General features: G+C 40.3%; 1 pseudogene; it reads right to left on the bottom strand.

Moving 5' to 3' along the window:
• Positions 1-3,077: 3,077 nt before the first annotated feature.
• Positions 3,078-3,539, bottom strand: LOC122747576 (annotated as a pseudogene).
• Positions 3,540-6,407: the final 2,868 nt, after the last annotated feature.

Raw genomic sequence — 6,407 nt, 5'->3', positions numbered from 1 at the left:
TGTACCATCTGTATGACTGGATGAATCAATTAGCCTCTCTCTACCTTAGTTTCTTCAACTGTAAATGAAGGATAATAGTAAAACTCTTGGGGCAGCCAGATGGTGCAGTGGTTAAAGCACTGGCCCTGGATTCACAAGTACCTGAGTTCAAATCCAGCCTCAGACACTTGACACTTACTAGCTGTGTCACCCTGGGCAAGTCACTTAACCCCCATTGCCCCACAAAAAAAAATAGTAAAACTCTTATAGCCTCTTGCCACCTATCATTTTTTTGAGGCAATTGGAGTTAAGTGGCTTGCCCAGGGTCACAGGGCTAAGTGTCTGAGGCCAAATTTGAACTCAGGTTTTCTTGACTCCAGGGCTGGAGTTCTATGCACTTTGACACCTAGTTGCTCTCCCCCACCCCTATTTTGGAGGCAATCAGGGTTGAGATTTGCCACCTATCATAAAGGGTTTTTGCCAGCTGAAGTCAATAAGCATTTATTAAGCATTTACTGTGTTCCTGGTGTAAGGCGCTAAAATCCTAGCTAGTCTGTCTAAAATATCTAATAAGTTGTCACCAATAAATTATAAGCTTTAGTAAGAGTTAGACTTTTAAGCATTTATTAAGGAGAATAGGACTTTGGTGAAGAGAGAGAGAAAGGCCTAGATTCATCTATCTATCAAAGGGAGAGTGCATCTTTTGCTCCGCTCTCCACCAGAGTCCTCACAAAAGAGAGCAAGAGAGCCAGCCTCGCCCCCTCTTCCTCCCACAAGCAAACTTCACTTCCTGACACCAAAGAAAAGCCACATTTCTTGCCCTCAGGCACCTTCTCCTCATGGTGGGCTTTCCTACAGTAAGTTTCCAGCAGGTGGCATCATTCCAATCCTTAAACTGGTGATACAAAGAAAGGCAAAACAAACAGACAAACATTCCCTATTCTTGAGGAGCTCCCAGGCTCATGAGAGTGAAAAACATATACAAATAATATATAGATAGGGTAAATTGGAGGTAATCAACATTGGGAAGACACTCATTAAGGGGGATCAGGAACGACTTCTTGCACAATGTGAGATTTTATCTGAGATCTAAAGGAAAGCAGGTAATCCAGAAGATAAAAATGAGGAGGGAAAACATTCCAGACAGGGAAGATATCTGGTGGAAGTGCACAGGATCAGGAGATGGAATTTCTTGGGGGAGGAGGAGCAAGGATGTCAGTAGCACTAGACCAAAGCATATGTAGAGGGGCATAAGGTGTAAGAAGACTGGAAATTTGGGAAAGGAGCCAGGTTATTGAAGGGCTTTAAATGTCAAGTTAGGATTTCACATATTTTCTTGAAGTTAACAGGGAACCATTGGAGGTTAGTAGGAGGGGGATTTTATCAGATCTGTGCTCTATAAAGGTCAATTTGATAGTAAATTAGATAACATGGCAAGTGCCTTGTGATCTTTGATGCCCTATGTAAGTTCTTGTTGTTTTTGTTGTTGTTGGTATTGTTGTTGTATAGTGAGGAGGCAGTTCTCAGTGTTATACTGGCACTCAAGGGAAAAATCAAGGTTTAATTCAATGGTATGGAAGTAATAATTGAAGACAGGAAATTAAATGAGGTATCTAAGGGAGAGAATATTGGTCATTTCTTCTCTTCCCTTCCCTTCCCTTCCCTTCCCTTCCCTTCCCTTCCCTTCCCTTCCCTTCCCTTCCCTTCCCTTCCCTTCCCTTCCCTTCCCTTCCCTTCCCTTCCCTTCCCTTCCCTTCCCTTCCCCATTTGCAATAATGCATGATCTGCTTTTCTTGAGTTTTCATCTCTTGTTCCTTAGATGACTGCTAAGATGCTTTCCAGCCCTGACATTCTGTAACTCTAGCCAGAGACATAAGCAATCGTGCACACATGACTATAGCAATCTTGTATTCTTATAAATTTGATTCAGTTCTCAATATATTTGAGAAATGAGGCCTTTATCAGAAAAACTGACTATAATAAATATTTTCCAGCTTTCTGTTTTCCTTCTAATCTTGGCTGCACTGGTTTTATTTGTGCAAAATCTTTTAATTCAATGTAATCAGTATGATTCATTTTGTATTTCATAATGTTCTCTATCTCTTGTTTGGTCATGAATTCTCCCCCTCCCCATAGATCTGACAGGTAAACTATGTCTTCCTCTCCTACTCTGCCTATGGTATTGCTATTTATGTCTAAATCATATACCCATTTTGACCTTATTTTGGTACACAGTGTAAGATGTTGGTCTATGCCTAGTTTCTGCCATACTGTTTTTTAGTTTTCCCAGCAGTTTTTATCAAATAGTGAGTTCTTATCCCAAAAGCTGGAACCTTTGGGTTTATCAAACAGTAGATTGCTATAGTCATTTACCACTGTCTTGTGTGTCTAACCTATTCCACCCATCCACCACTCTTTTTCTTAGCAAGTACCAAATAGTTATGATGATTGCCACTTTATAATATAGTTTTAGATCTGGTATAGCTATGCCACATTTCTTTGCATTTTTTTCATTAATTCCCTGGATATTCTTGCCCTTTTGTTCTTCCAGATGAATTTTGTTATTTTTCTAGCTCTATAAAATAATTTTAGTAGTTTAATTGGTATGGCACTGAATAAGTAAATTAAGTAAATTAGGATTGTCATTTTTATTATAATAGGCAAGCCTACAGATGAGCAATTGATATTTTCCCAATTGTTTAGATATAATTTTATTTATGTGAAAATTGTTTTCTAATTATTTTCATATAGTTCCTGGGTTTGTCTTGGCAAGTATACCCCCAAATATTTCATATTGTCTACAGTTTTCTTTTTTTCCTTTCTTTCTTTCTTTCTTTCTTTCTTTCTTTCTTTCTTTCTTTCTTTCTTTCTTTCTTTCTTTCTTTCTTTCTTTCTTTCTTTCTTTCTTTCGGAGCAGTTAGCAAGTTGTATTTGGTGAAAGCAGAGAGCAAATAGGCCAAAGAGGACATGTGGTGGGGGTTGGAAGGAAAGATGTTGGTAACCCTGACAATGTAGTTAGTTAGTTGCTTCAGGGGTGAGAGGATAATTTTCACACTGAGAAAGTTAGGGGATTCTTTGTGGAAAGGGGACTTTTGTTCTCAGCCATTCAGCACCATCTGGACTAGCTCTTCATTGTTGATACAACCGTTGCTGTTCTCATGCCCTGCCACCAACACTTCTACTTCTTCCTCGGTCATCTTCTCACCCAGAGTGATGAGGACGTGCTGTATTTCAGCCTCCATGACTGGGCCATTCCCTTCCTTATCAAACACCCGAAGCCCCTCTACATAGTCTTCATATGTGCCCTGGTCCTTAGTCTTTGCTATGGTCTGCAGCATTGGCAGAAAATGTTCAAAGTCCAACACCACATTCATCCCATCACTCTTGGGATTCCCTAAGAGCTTGAGCACCTCAGCATTGGTGGGGTTCTGGCCCAGGGCCCACATCACATCCCCACACTGTCTATATAAGTTCTTTCCAACCCCCTAGTGGTCAAACAGCTGGAAGGCCTCCCTGAACTCAGCAGTCTGATCCTCTGGGAAGTCACACAACTTGGCCATGCTGCTGCTGCTGTTGCTACTGTATGTACTGGCTCTGTCTACAGTTATTTTCAATGGAATTTCTCTTTCTATCTCTTGCTGTTAGGCCATCCCTCCTTTTCAAAGAGGACCAATGACATCATGAGGTGATATATTGACTTGCTTGTGAATTGGATTTAAGTGAGGCAGAGTTGTGCAAAGTCATCAGCTTCCCTCTCTCTTCTAGAGTTATCCAAGTCCAGTGAAAGGACAAAAATCAAGATGATGACCTGGAATGCAGTATGTGACTTGTTGTGGGGCAAGGGGAAGAGGAACAGAAAGCAATGCACCAGGGAAGGAGATTAAGGACTGATTAGGACATGTATTATTGCCTGCAGCCTTTCTTCCTGTGACTCCCTTGGCCCAAATCCTTTTTTGTAGGGTTCTCCAGGTCACTTGAAGTCCAGACAAGTTTGTAACCTCTTGCCCACCTTTACTTTCAGTGGCATATTTAGATGGTGTTGCTTTTTGCTACAGGCATCTGTTCTTTGTAGATATTCTCTGCCCATGGTTCCCAGATCTTTGTTATTTTCAACTCCTTGCCATAAGCCCCTCGTTGTATATAATAACTCAATATATGATGCTAAAAAAGCAAATGTTTTCAATAATGACCAGAGATTTCAGTTACATCTAGGATGCTCACTGACTTAGGCCTGAACTTTTGCTAATATAGTAAGAATAAACAAGGAGGCAAATGAAGAAAGCTCTTATAGATTTGACTTGTTCTACTTAGGAGCATTGGGTAGAAGCTGGAGAGAGGCACATTTAGACTCCAACTAAAGACACTTTGCCTCACAATAGGAGCTGTCCAAAAATGACATGGACCTTCTCAGGATATAGTGGGTTCTCCTCATTAGAGAATGTTGGTTGATCACTTACTTTTTGGGAATATTGTAGAAGGGTTTCTTGGTAAGGTATAAATTGGAATAGATTAGTGAATTATCATGGTTAATTAGAAAGAATACTGTTAGTTGGCCAGCCAGTCAATAAACATTTCTTAAGTGCCTACTATGTGCCAAGCACTGTGCTAAGTTCTGGGGATATAAAAAAGAGACTAAAGATAGTTCCTGCCCTCAAGTCTAATGTTGGTGACAAGTAAAAATATGTGGGAGACAAGTAAAAAATATGTACAAACAAGCTATATAGTAGATACATTTGTTGTTGCTCAGTTGTGTCTGACTCTTTGTGACCCCATTTGGGGTTTTCTTAGCAAAGGTATTGTAGTGGTTTGCCATTTACTTCTCCAGCTTATTTGACATATGGGGAAACTGAGGCAAACAGGGTTAAATAACTTGCCCAGAGTCACACAGCCAGTAAGTATTCGAGGCCAGGTTTGAACTCAGGAAGATGAGTCCTCTTGACTCCAGGCCCAGCACTATTTACTACACCAAGTACCTGCCTGCATACAGGAAAATAGGAAATGATTTTAAAAAGGAAGGCACTAGAATTAAGAGGGTTTGGGAAAGGCTTTCTTCAGAAGATGGGATGAGAAGGAAGCTAGAGAGGCCAGTAAATGTAGAGGCAGAGCATTCTGGAGATGGGGGATAGCCAGAGAAAATGTACGGAGGCAAGAGATGAAGTGCCTTGTTTGTATAACAGTCAGGCCAGTATCACTATATGGATGAGTATGTATCGGGGAATAGGGTGTAAGAAGTCTAGAAAGATAGACTTGATTTGGAGTATAAGGATCTGGGTTCAAATCTCAACTCTCTACTCACTATGTCATGTACTCTATATTTTCTCACCTGTAAAAAGAAGGTATTGAACTAAATGATGATGATAGAACCTGTGGATTTCAAGTCTATGCTCCTATGAAATGATCTCTCATATCCCTTGAACTCTGAGATTCTATGAGTCTGTAGTTCTCCAAGAAGATGTAAATTTCAGAACAATTGCCAATTTAATCACAAAGCTAGTAATGAATACATTTGTCTTCACAGATGAATTCACTGCACTCCTCTAATCCCAGCTGGGTGCATGTTCAATTCACCTACAATGAACCTGGTGCTGGGGGTGTCTTCTGCCTTCAGCTGATGTTCTACCCATCACATAATGTCACATCATTTCACAGCATCCTTTGTGTTTCAACCACAGGGCAGAATGACCCAGATGAGGCAGCAGCCTGATGAGATTTTTGAGGCAGTGGATGATGTTTAGTGGGAGAGATGGCTAAAGAACTGAATTGAGGGGAAAGATAATTAAGGCAGTTACATAATAAAATTGAGTGTTAGTGCAGGATGGATTAAATAGAGGGGGTTTAGTACTGTGAGGAATCTGTGACTTTTAGTTCAATTTAAAACAGATGTGGAAGGTTTACAGGAGAGCAATATAAATGATTTATGGAACTACCAAATAGGACCAGAAAGGATAGGTGAGAAGGATTTTTCTCTTTAACCTGATTAAGAGAAGGGTGAAGGGTGGCTTATTAGTAGTTTTCAGATATGAGAAGGATGGTGACTAGATCTTCAGTAATCCAGTTGAAATCACAAAGAGGATTATGGTTGAATTGCTCTCTGTGTGTGTGTGTGTGTGTGTGTGTGTGTGTGTGTGTGTGCGTGTGAGAGAGAGAGAGAGAGAGAGAGAGAGAGAGAGAGACTGTGAGAGAGTGTGTTTAGAGAAGCTCTTAGAAAAAATTTTCAGTCATAATATTTCTTAAATTATGGACCTAGTTATTAAGTAAGGCTATAGATTCTCCAGATACCTTTAAAAATAGAAACAACAAACTCCTGCCTGTCACTGACCAGTTGTGTCCAACAGAAAGTCAAAAATTAATCCCAGGAAACACTGAGTGGCAGAAAAAAGGAGGGCTGAAAATGAATGGAAAGATCAGCAGTGAACAGGTGAGAGCAG

The sequence above is a fragment of the Dromiciops gliroides genome, chromosome 3 (genome assembly GCF_019393635.1).
Source record: "Dromiciops gliroides isolate mDroGli1 chromosome 3, mDroGli1.pri, whole genome shotgun sequence".
Classification (NCBI taxonomy): Eukaryota; Metazoa; Chordata; class Mammalia; order Microbiotheria; family Microbiotheriidae; genus Dromiciops; species Dromiciops gliroides.
Note: the sequence above shows the minus strand (reverse complement) of the source record. Positions and strands in the feature narration are given on the sequence as shown.